This window comes from Mastigoproctus giganteus, chromosome 4 (genome assembly GCF_048544385.1).
Source record: "Mastigoproctus giganteus isolate SK-2022 chromosome 4, ASM4854438v1, whole genome shotgun sequence".
NCBI lineage: Eukaryota > Metazoa > Arthropoda > Arachnida > Uropygi > Thelyphonidae > Mastigoproctus > Mastigoproctus giganteus.
The window spans coordinates 25,794,873-25,808,299 of NC_143578.1; positions in this window are offsets into that span (position 1 = coordinate 25,794,873).

Below are 13,427 nucleotides of genomic sequence, written 5' to 3' on the forward strand. Positions count from 1 at the left end.
TTAATCGTCGAAACTACTAAACGTTTCATACCTATTAAGAAATAGTGTTCAAGGTTTAGACCTAAATGATTGTCAAATGAATTAATGACACTCGTAGCAGAGAAGAAAAATGCATGGGATGCATATAAATTATCAGGCGACACAGAAGCCTATGGCAGATATAAGCTAGTCTGTAATCAGGTCACAAAGGAGGTTAGGCAGGCGAAAGCAGAGGATGGATGGCAAAGGATGCTAAGAAAAACAGCAAGGATTTCTTTACTTATATAAACTCTAAAAGGAAGGGGATGAATCAGATTGGTCCACTTAACATATATGGTTCGACTATTGGCAATCCTGCTCAAGTAGCTGATAAACTGAATGAGTATTTTGCATCTACATTCACACATGAGGAGTTATTAAGGATTGAAAATGCCAGAAGGTTATCATATTGTAGAAGGGTACTTAATGATTTCGTAATAACTGAGTGCAAAGTGGAAGAGAAATTGTTGAAGTTAAACATAAGAAAGGCACCTGGGGTGAATAGCATCTATCCAGTTAAATTACAGGAGGCGGCAAAGGTAGTAAGCAAACGCTTAGCCATAATCATGAAAGCATCCTTGGAATAAGGGAGGTCCCTACGCACTGGAAAATGTATCACCAATTCCCAGAGGAGGATCGAAGGGTGACACGAGAAAATACAGACCAGTTAGTTTAACTTCTGTTCCGGGTAAAATAATGCACGGAAGAGAAGTTAGTTCTGTTCCGGACATTATTTTACTTGTTAAAGATGCATTGCAGGATCATCTAGACAAGACTACAACAATAATTCAGACACAGCATGGGTTTGTTAAGGGAAAGTTTTGTCTAACAAATTTGATTGGTATTATGATGTTGTTACAAAGGAACTGGATGCAAACAATAATTTTGATATCATATACTTGGATTTCAGGAAAGCTATTGAGACTGTTGCGCATGGAAGACTACTGTAAAAATTGCAGCAGAATGGTATTAAGGGTAATTGCTACAATGGATAAAAGTATGGTTGAGTGCGAGAAGACAGAGGGTGGTAATCAATGGGCGCTTCTCTTCGTGGACTAATGTTATTAGAGGAGTCTCACAGGGTTCGGTGTTGGGTCCACTGTTGTTTTGTATATTTATCAATGATATTGATGAAGATATATCAGGCTTAGTGTCGAAGTTTGCAGATGGTACAAAGATTGGCAGGGTTGTTAATGACAGTAATGGTGGTGTGCTGCTGCAACAGGGTCTAGAAAATTTGGGCAGATGGGCTGAGAAGTGGCAACTGAAGTTTAAACTTGACAAATGCAAAGTACTGCATATGGGTAGAAGTGACCCCAGACAAACGTACCAACTGTGGAGTACTACACTAAAGGTGATAGAAAAATGAAAAATACCTGGGAGTAATTGTGCAGTCAGATATGAAGGTTTCTGAGCAATGCAGACAGGCTGCCAGGGCAGGTCATGGGGTTTGGTCTATGATACATAGGAATTTTGCTATCAGGGAAAAGTAGGCAATGGTGAGTCCACGCCTTGAGTACTGCGTACAGGTCTTGAGGCCTTATGTTAGAAAGGATGTAGATTTGCTTGAGCGTGTACAGAGAAGGGCAACAAGATTGGTGAGGGGAATGAAGGGATCCTCTTACCAAGAGAGGCTTAAGTTCTGCAAATTGCAGCGGCTGGAGACTAGGCACCTGCGAGGCGATCTGATTGAGGTGTGTAAGGCCTTGAATGGGTTGAGCACGCTGAATTCTGATGGGATTCTTCCACTTGTTCAGATTACGAACCTAAGGGGCATAAATTCAAATTGAGGAAAGACAGCTGTAGAATAGATTTGCGGAAATTTGCTTTTAGCCAGCGGGTGGCTAATTGCTGGAACAAAGTTCCATCTGTCGTTGTGGAAGTTGATAGGTTAAATAAATTTAAGGAGGAACTGGACAAACATTTAGAGTGAACTTGTGTAATTTTTTTTTTTTTTTTTTTGGCTGATGCTGCATAAGCTCATCCGCTTGCTTTCTTGCATCAGATGGCACTATTACTACCACTACTACTACTACTACTGTTCCACGGATCTCGGGATCCTTACTTTTCAACGTATTTTCTCCACGACATAATCTTGGCAATTTGAGGTGGTTTATTTTTGATATTTTTAATAGTATGAAATAGGTTTCCTTTCATCTTTATTTTTCACTTCGGATAGAGGAAGGAATCAACCTGCGCTAAATCTACTGAATAGGGAGTGGAACTAGGCAACACCTTTTTGCGAGAGAAATCTTTGAACAGTTAATATTGATTATGCATTTGCATTGCAGTGCAAAAAAAAAAAAAATATCCAGCCTTTGTTTTCGTGAAAGTTTTATCTCTATGATCTATCGAATTCTTTGCAACAATCAGACCAGTCCTGTCGATTTCATAAAATAAGAACATAAGAATTGGCGTTTGTTACACGACAATGCTTCTGCGCATTCTGCGCTAACTGTGTGAAGAAGTGTTTTGAATATTGAGATCAGTCCCAGTCTCCATTAATTAGATTGGCTCCGGCTGATTTCTTTCTCTTTCCAAAGATAAAATTGAAGATGAAAGAAAGAAATTTCATATCACCACGACACTTAAAACAATGTGACTGAACAAAGGAGATAACGTTGGAGAGATTTTTCAGTGATTAATTGAGAGGTGTAAAAAGTGTACACAGTGTACAAAAGTGTACGGAATGCCGTTCAGTTGGTCATATGCACGGATAATGTGCATAGATGATTATTTCAAATAAAATATTTTATTAACGGATGTTCTGGTTCTAAATTTTTCCATTTCCAGCCTTGGTAGTTAGCATACCTAAGAAGACAAAAGATTTTCTGCCTCAGTAAGGCTTCTGGTAAGTAAAACTCTAAATTCATATTACATATCAAGTTGCTGCTATGGACAAAGGGATGGTTGAGTAGGAGAAGAAAAACAGTGGTAATAAATTGGCATTGCTCTTCGTGAACTAATGTTATTAGTGGAGCCTCCCAGGGTTCAATGCTGGGCCATTGTTATTTTCAATATTTATCAATGATATTGATGAAAGCATATCAGACTTAATGACCAGGTTTTCAGATGATACAAAGGTTGGTACGGTGGTTAACGACCGGAATGACAGTATGCTACTGCAGCAAGATCTAGAAAAGTTAAGAAGATGGACTGAGAAATGGAAATTAAAGTGTAACATTAATAAAAGCAAAGTACTGCATGTAGATGCCAGCAATGGGGAAGATGAATTGCAAAATAGCAACACATACGACATACCAGACATTCTTCCTGGTGAGGTAGAACATGCGTTGAAGAAAACAAAGAATCAGAAAGCCCCAGGGGAAGATGAAGTTACTGTAGAGTTGTTAAAATTGGGAGGTAGAGACATAACACAAAAACTGGCAAGGCTATTCACAAAGTGCATTAGAAAAGGTGTGACGCCTAAGCAGTGGAACAATGCAATCATAGTTTTGCTGCATAAGCAAAGAGATAAATTGGAAATTATAGACCAATTAGCTTGTTATCCCACATCTATAAATTGTTCACAAGGGTCATTACTAACAGATTAGAAAAAAATATTTGATGAGAATCAACCGAAAGAGCAAGCAGGCTTTAAGACAAGATTCTCAACTATGGATCACCTTCACGTGATCACAGCTAATGGAGAAAGCAAATGAATATAAAACACCACTATGCCTGGCATTTGTGGATTATGAAAAGGCATTTGACTCCATACAGCATTAAGGCAATGTTTCGGGCACTGGAAACAAAAGGCATAGATACCGCACATATTATGATTTTGAAGAAAATATATGAGAATGCTACCTCCTTTATTAGACTAGACAAAGACAGTAGGAAATTTAAAATCGAGAAAGGAGTTCGACAAGGAGACACAATATCTCCGAAGCTGTTTACTGCTGCCCTTGAGGAAGTTTCAGAAGATTAGACTGGTCGCAGCAAGGAGTCAATGTGAACGGAGAGTACCTAATACATTTACGATTTGCAGATGACATTGTGGTCATAAGCCACGATCCCAAAGAATTAGAGGAAAATCTTAATCAGTTATGCAGAGTTAGTAAGGATTTTGGACTAAAGATGAATATGGCTAAAACAAAAGTAATGATGCCACAGAAAGGGAAATAATGATTGAAGGAGCAGTAATTGAAAAGGTGGAGTCATACTTATCTCGGACAAGTTATTAGCTGTAATAATGATAAATGGCTGGAAGTCAAGAGAAGAATAAATTTTGGATGGATAGCATTCAGGAAATATAGTCACATACTGACAACATTTCCTGAATATAGTCAGTATGTGACTATATTCCAGTTTGTCTGAAACGTAAAATAATGAACCGATATATACTCCCCACCATGACTTATGGAAGTGAAACTTGGGCACTCACAAAGAGAATGGAAGAGAAGCTGAGAACTACACAGCGAAGAATGGAACGAATTGTATTGGGAATCAGACTGTTAGATAAGAAGAGAAACACATGGATTAGGCAGCAAACTCAAGTAAAGGACATTCTTATAAAAGCTAAAGAACAAAAATGGTCTTGAGCAGAACACATAGCTCGAAGACATGATGACAAGTGGACTAAGAATATAACAGAATGGTACCCAAGAGGAGCAAGAAGAAAACCTGGAAGACAAAGGCAGAGATGGATGGATGAAATTCATGAGTTTGTGGGTAGTAAATGGATGGCCAGTGCTCAAAACAGAAGGAACTCGAAAGTTGCTGGAGAAGCCTTCATCCTGCAGTGGATTGAAAATGACTGATGATGATGATGACTGCATATAGGTGGCAGTAACTCTAGAGTAACTTATGAACTGAGTGGTAATACACACAGGGTACTGGAAAATGAAAAATACTTTGGGTAATTGTGCAGTCAGATATGAAGTTTTCTGAGCAGAGCAGACAGGCGACCAGGACACTCAATGGGTTTTGTCAATGATATACAGTAATGTTGCTAGCAGAGATAAAGAGGTGATAGTAGTAGTAGTAGTGGCAAGTGATGCAAGAAAGCAAGTGCATGAGCTTATGAAGCATCAGCCAAAAAAAAAATAAAAATTACACAACCATTCCCTCTAAATGTTTGTTAAATTTAATTAACCTATAAACGACCACAATGACAGATGGAAGTTACTTCCATAAATTTACCACCCGCTGGCTAAAGGCAAATTTCCGCATATCTATTCTACAGCTGTCTTTCCTTTATTTGAAATTATGCCCCCTTACGTTCGTAATCTGTGGAAGAATAAAGTGGAAGAATCCCATCAGAATTCAGCGTGCTCAACCCATTCAAAGCCTTATACACCTCAAACAGATCACCGCGCAGGTGCCTAGTCTCCAGCCATTGCAATTTCCAGAACTTAAACCTCTCTTGTTAAGAGGATCCCTTCATTTCCCTCGCCAGTCTTGTTGCCCTTCTCTGAACACGCTCAAGCAAATCTACATCCTTTCTAAAATAAGGCCTCCAGACTTGTACGCAGTACTCAAGGCATGGCCTGACCATTGCCTTATACAGTGGGACAATCACCTCCTTCTCCCTGATAGCAAAATTCCTATGTATCATAGACAAAACCCCATGAACTGCTCTGGCAGCCTGTCTGCATTGCTCAGAAAACTTCATATCTGACTACACAATTACTCCCAGGTCTTTTTCATTTTCTACCACCTTAAGTGTAGTACTACACAGTTGGTACGTTTCTCTGGGGTTACATCTACCCATACGCAGTACTTTGCATTTGTCAAGTTTAAACTTCAGTTGCCACTTCTCAGCCCATTTGCCCACATTTTCAAGATCCTGTTGCAGCAGCACACTGCCATTACTGTCATTAAAAACCCAGCCAACCTTTGTATCATCTGCAAACTTCGACAATAAGTCTGATATACCTTCATCAATATCATTGATAAATATACAAAACAACAGTCGACCTAACACCGACCCTGTGGGACTCCGCTGATAACATTAATCCACGAAGAGCAGCACCCATTAATTACCACCCTCTGTCTTCTCCTGCACAACCATCCTTTTATTCACTCTGTAGCAACTTACCCTTAATACCATTCCGCTCCAATTTGTACAGTAGTCTTCCATGCGCAACAGTGTCAAAAGCCTTCCTGAAATCCTAGTATATGATATCAAAATTATTGTTTGCATCCAGTTCCTTTGTAACCACATCATAATACCAATCAAATTTGTCAGACAAGACTTTCCCTTAACAAACCCATGATGTGTCTGAATTATTACTGCAGTCTTGTTTAGATGATTCTGCAATGCATCTTTAACCAGTGACTCCATTATTTTACCCGGGACAGAAGTTAAACTTACTGGCCTGTAATTACTCGTGTCACCCTTCGATCCCCTCTGTGAATTGGGGATACATTTGCACATCTCCAGTCCGTGGGGATCTCCCCTGAGTCCAAGGATTCTCTCATAATTAGAGTTAAGGGTTTGCTTACTTCCTTTGCCGCCTCCATTAATATAACTGGATAGATCCCATCCACCTCAGGTCCCTTTCTTATGTTTAACTTCAACAATTTCTTCTCCACTTTGCACTGTTATTACAAACTTTTTAAGCATCCTGCTAGAATTTGATAATCTTCTGGCATTTTCAAACCTTGATAACTCCTCATGCGTGAATGTAGATGCAAAATACTCATTCAGTTGTTCGCCCTCTGAGCAGGATCATCAAGAGTCGAACTATCATTATAAAGTGGACCAATCAGATTCATCTGCTTCCTTTTAGAGTTTATATAATTAAAGAAATCCTTGCTGTTTTTCGTAGCATCCTTTGCCAAAGATTTCTCGTAATCACCCGTAGCCTGCCTAATCTCCTTTGAGACTTGATTACAGATTAGCTTATATGTGCCATAGGCTTCTGTGTCGCCTGATAATTATATGCACCCCATGCATTTTTCTTCTGTCACGAGTCTCATTAGTTCATTTGATAACCATTTAGGCCTAAACCTTAAACAATATTTCTTAATAGGTATGAAACTTTTAGTAGCTTCCACGATTAATTTCTTGAATGCTTCCCACTTTGAATTTGCTGTTGGTAACATCATCAGTTTATCCCACTGTACAGAATTTAAAAACTGTCTGAGACCACTGTACTCACCTTTACGGAAGCAAAAACTCTTTCCTTTACCCCTGATGGTAATTATATCTTTAAGTAAATCCGACATCAGTACACTGTAATCACTGCCACTTAGTGGTTGCTTTACCTGCAAATGCTTAATACTCGAATCATCACTGCTGATAACCAGGTCAAGAGTATTACCCTCTCTGGTTGCCTCTCAAACATGCTGCTGCAGAAAACGATCATCCAATAAATCCACAAAAGTCTTACTAGTGTGCGCGTGACCAAACACAAGTTCCAGTGAATATGTGAGAAGTTAAATCCCCTATTATAAGACATTTAGCATTAGCATTAGCATTAGTATAGGCATTTGATTCAAGAAACCAAGCTTATGCAGCATCAGACAAAAAAAAAATAAATAAATAAATAAATAAAAAATAACCACTTCCACTTCACCCCTCTGTTCGTTCGAAATACCTGTCCAGCTGAGCCTTAAACTTATTTTGGCTATCAACTTCCACGACAAGGGATGGAAGTCTATTCCAGCAACCAACCACCCACTGGCTAAAGGCAAATTTCCTCACGTCTATCCTACATTTGTCTTTCCTCAATTTGAATTTATGCCCTCTCAGGTGAATATTCTGAGCAAGAGGAAGAATCCCATCAGCATTGAGCATGCTCAAACCATTCAAGGCTTTATACACCTCTATCAGATCACCTCGCCGGTGCCTAGTCTCCAGACACTGTAATTTGCAAAACGTAAGCCTTTCTTCGTAAGAGCACCCTTTGTTCCATTGACTAATCTTGTTGCCCTTCTCTGTACTCGTTCCAGCATCTCTACATCCTTTTTGAAATGAGGCCTCCAGACCTGTATACAATACTCTAGGTGCGGTCTGACCATTGCCTTATACAAGGGAATAATCACCTCCTTATCCCTGCTAGAAAAATTCCTATATATCATCGACAATACACCATGAGCTACTCTTGCAGCCCGTCTGCACTGCTCAGAAAACTTCATATCTGCCTGCACAACCACCCCCGGGTCCCTTTCATTCTCTACCACTGTCAGTGTAGTATCGCAGAGTTGATACGTTGCTCTGGGGTTGCTGTTTCCCATATGTAGTACATTACATTTGTCAATGTTAAACTTCATTTGCCACCTCTCAGCCCATCTGCTCAACCTTTCGAGATCCTGTTGCAGTAGCATAGTGTCAGTAATCTCCTTGACAACCCTGCCAACCTTCTATCGTCTGCAAACTTGGACGTTAAGCTTGATATACCATCATCAATATCATTTATAAATACAGAAAACAATAATGGACCCAATACTGAACCCTGAGGGACTCCACTAATAACATTAGTCCACGATGAGCAGTGTCCATTGATTACCACTCTCTGTCTTCTCTCCCTCAACCACCCCTTTATCCATAGCAGCAATTTGCCTCCAATGCCAAACTGCTCCAATTTGTGCAGCAGTTTTCCATGTGCAACAGTATCAAAAGCCTTTCTAAGATCCAAGTATATAATATCAAAGTTATTCCCTGCATCCAGTTCTTTTGTGACTGCATCATAGTATCCAATCAAATTGGTCAGGCAAGACTTCCCCTTAACAAAACCATGCTGTGTCTGAGCTATAACTGAAGTCTTGTCTAGATGATCCTGCAGTGCTTTTTTAACCAGTGCCTCCATTAATTTTCCAGGAACAGAAGTTAAACTAACAGGTCTATAATTACTTGTGACGCCCTTTGCTCCTCCTTTGGGAATTGGGGTTACATTTGCACATCTTCAGTCCATGGGTACTTCCCCTGAGTCCAAGGAAGCTCTCATAATTATGGCTAAGGGTTTGCTTACTTCCTTTGCTGCTTCCTTTAATATAACTGGATAGATCCCCTCCACCCCAGGTGCCTTTCTTGTATTTATCTTCAACAATTTCTCCTCCACTTTACTCTCAGTTATTACAAGATTCTCTAGCTTACTGCCAGAGTTGAATACATCTCTGTCATTCCCCTCGCTGAATAACTCCTCATGTGTGAATGTCGATGTAAAATATTCATTTAGTTTGTTAGCTACCTGAGCAGGATCATCAACAGTTGACCCATCGATATCAAGTGGACCAATCTGATTCATCCCCTTCCTTCTAGAGTTTACATAAGTAAAGAACTCTTTGCTGTTTTTCTTTGCATCCCTTGCCAAAGATTTCTCATAATCTGCCTTCGCCTGCCTAACCTCCTTTGTAACTTGGTTACAGATCAACTTGTATCTATCATAGGCTTCTGTGTCACGTGTAAATTTGTATGTATCCCATGCATTTTTCGTCTCTGCCATATGTCTCATTAGTTCATCTGACATCCCTTTAGGCCTAAACCTTGAACAATTTTTCTTAATTGGTATGTAAAGCCTAGTAGCTTACAAGATAAGTTCTTTGAATGCTTCCCATTTTGAATTTGCTGTTGGTAACATCATCAGTTGGTCCCACTGTATAGAATTTAAATACTGTCTCAGTCCATCGTAGTCGCCTTTACGAAAGCAATAACCCTTCCCTTTACCCCTATTGGTAGTTACCTCTTTGAGTAAATTCCACTTCAGCACACTGTGATCACTGCCGCCTAGTGGTTCATTTACCTGTAGATTCTTAATGCATGAAGAATCACTACTGATAATCAAATCAAGGGTGTCACTCCCTCTAGTTGCCTCCTGAACATGCTGATGTAGAAAACAATCATCCAATAAATCCACAAAAGCCTTGCTAGTGTGTGAGTGACCAGCCCCCAAATTCCAGTCAATATCTGGGAAATTAAAATACCCCATTATAAGACTCTCTGATTTACTGGCCCACTCTATTTCCCTGTACAGTTTCTTATTATACTCATCAGAGTCATTAGGCCTATAGCACACTCCTACTCTCAATTTTGATCTCCCAATGCTTAGGTCACACCAAACTGACTCGACACTGCACTGTCCAGCAATGTCGACTGGCTTCACTTCCTTGGATTTTATGTATTTCTTAACTAATAGCATAACCCCTCCTCCCTTCCTATCCTGTCTGTCCTTTCTGTAGACATTGTACTCCCCAAATTCCAGTTCTGCATTCCTTATATCTGTGTGACACCACGTCTCTGAAATCCCCACAATATCTGCCTTTGATGTTTTGAGCAATACCTCAAATTCATCAAATTTATTTACTAAACTCCTAGCATTGGTGTACACGCACGTATACATGCACCTGACATTCTGATTTACTAGCCCACTCTATTTCTCTGTGCTACTGTTCATTGTACTCATTCGAGGCATTAGGCCTATAACACACTCTTACTCTTATTTTTGCTTTTGCAGTGCTTATGTCACACTAAACTGACTCAACAATGCGCGGTTCATCTTTATCAACTGGTTGCAATTCTTTTGATTTTATGTTTTTCTTAATTAACAGCATAACATCTCCCCCCTCCTATCCTGTCTGTACTTTGTTTACACATTGTACACCAAAAATTCCAATTCAGCATTCCTAATATCTGTGTGACACCACATCTCTGATATCCGAATAACCGCCTTTGATGTCTTTACTAAAACTTTAAATACATCAAGTTTATTTACTATACTTCTAGCATTGGTATACATGCAAATATACATGCAACTATTCTTATTCTTAGTTACCCTAACCCATCCTATATACCCCCTGTTTCACAATGATTGCCATTAGCATTAGCATTAGTAGAGGCATATGATGCAAGAAAGCAAGCTTATGCAGCATTAGCCAAAAAAAAAAAAAAAAAAAAAACCAACTTCCATTTCACCCCTTCGTTGGTTCGAAATACCTGTCCAGCTGAGCCTTAAATTTATTTAGGCTATCAACTTCCATGACAAGGGATGGAAGTCTGTTCCACCAACCAACTACCCGCTGGCTAAAGGCAAATTTCCGCACGTCTATCCTACATCTGTCTTTCCTCAATTTCAATTTATGCCCTCTCAGGTGATTATTCTGAGCAAGAGGAAGAATCCCATCAGCATTGAGCCTGCTCAAGCCATTCAAGGCTTTATACACCTCTATCAGATCACCTCGCTGGTGCCTAGTCTCCAGACATTGTAATTTGCCAAACTTAAGCCTTTCTTTGTAAGAGTACCCCTTTTTTCTATTCACTAATCTTGTTGCCCTTCTCTGTACTCGTTCCAGCAGCTCTACATCTTTCTTGAAATGAGGCCTCCAGACCTGTATACAGTACTCAAAGTATGGCCTGACCATTACCTTATACAAGGGAATAATCACCTCCTTATCCCTGCTAGAAAAATTCATGTATATCTTTGACAAGACACCATGAGCTACTCTTGTGGCCCGTCTGCACTGCTCAGAGAACTTCATATTTGCCTGCACAATTATCCCCAGGTCCTTTTCATTCTCTACCACTGTCAGTGTAGTACCACAGAGTTGATACGTTACGCTGGGGTTGCTGTTTCCCATATGTAGTACTTTACATTTGTCAATGTTAAACTTCATTTGCCACCTCTCAGCCCATCTGTTCAACCTTTCAAGATCCTGTTGCAGCAGCATAGTGTCAGTAGTGTCTTTGACAAACGACCCTGCCAACCTTCGTATCGTCTGCAAACTTGGACATTAAGCTTGATATACCATCATCAATATCATTTATAAATACCGAAAACAATAATGGACCCAACACTGAACCCTGAGGGACTCCACTAATAACATTTGTCCACGATGAGCAGTGTCCATTGATTACCACTCTCTGTCTTGTCCCCCTCAACCACCCCTTTATCCATAGCAGCAATTTGCCTCCAATGCCACACTGCTCCAGTCCCTGGAACCCCCAGCAGCCCTCACTCCAGGCCGCTGCTTATTCTAATCGAGGTAGTGATCACCTTCCCCTCTCTCTGCCTGTGGCTACTTTAGCCTTTTAGTCTGTGAATCCCCCGAAGCTAGCAGTTTTCCGACCCACCTAACACTGTCTCGATAGCATCAGAAAATATTCTTGCACCCTTTCTATTTAAGTGTATCTCATCCGTGTAGAAGCAGTCTCTCCTATTAACAAGCATAGACCACCCTGAAAAAAATTCTACCCCTTGAAAAAATTCTACCTCTTGTACATTCCCTCCAGGGCCGAATTGATTGACAAAGCTTTCATCCTGTACTCCCTCCTACCGTGTCTGGGCAGAATTACAGACACTTCCAAATTTAACCTTAACTCACGACTTTTTTTGCAACATTGAGTTAAGTAAATCTTCAGATATCCTACTCTTAATGTCATTGGTGCCAACCTGTACAATAAAACCATCTTTCGTGCCCTTAAAAGATGGTATATGCTTTACAACGTCATCAACTTTTGCCACTGGCAGACATACCCTCGTCCAATTCCATCTATCATTTTTACACAATATATTCCCCATCTCCCTGACAATAGTGTCACCAACAATGACTAACTCCTTTGGGACCAGCGCATTCTTCCTTCGAGATTGTCCCATTGTATAAGGAAATGGTCAGGCCACATCTTGAGTACTGCATACTGGTCTCGAAGCCTTATTTTAGGAAGGATTTGGAGCTGCTGGAATGTACAGAGAACGTGTCGAAATTGGTGGGGGGAGCAAAAGGATACCTTACAAAGAACAGCTTCAATTCTGCATATTGCAGTGTTTGGAGACTAGACACCTGCAGGATGATCAGATTGAGGTGTTTAAGGCTTTGAAAGCTCAGTGATGATGGGATTCCTCTTTCTCAGACCACACACTTGAGGTGGCACAAATTCAAATTGAGGAAGGATGGACGTATAACAGATGTGCGGAAGTTTACCTTTAGTCGCCGAGTTGTTTTTTAATGTTGGAACAAACTTCCTTCTGTCGTTGTGGAAGTTAATAGTTTAAATAAATTCATGGAAGAACTAGTCCAACTATTGGAGGTAATGAATAGGTGAAATGGGAGGTGTTTTTTTTTTTTTTTTGTTGATGCTGTAGTAGTAGTAGTAGTGGCATGTGATGCAAGAAAGCAAGTGTATGAGCTTATGCAGCATCAGCCAAAAAAAAAAAAAAAAATCACACCAAATGCCTGTCCAGTTCCTCCTTAAATTTATTCAACCTATCAACTTCCACAACGACAGATGGAAGTTTGTTCCAGCAATTAACCACCCGCTGGCTAAAGGCAAATTTCCGCACATCTATTCTACATCTGTCTTTTCTTAATTTGAATTTATGTCCCCTTCGGTTCGTAATCTGAACAAGTGGAAGGATCCCATCAGAATTCATCTTGCTCAACCCATTCAAGGCCTTATGCACCTCAATCAGATCACCGCGCAGGTGCCTAGTCTCCAGCCACTGCAATTTGCAGAACTTAAGCCTCTC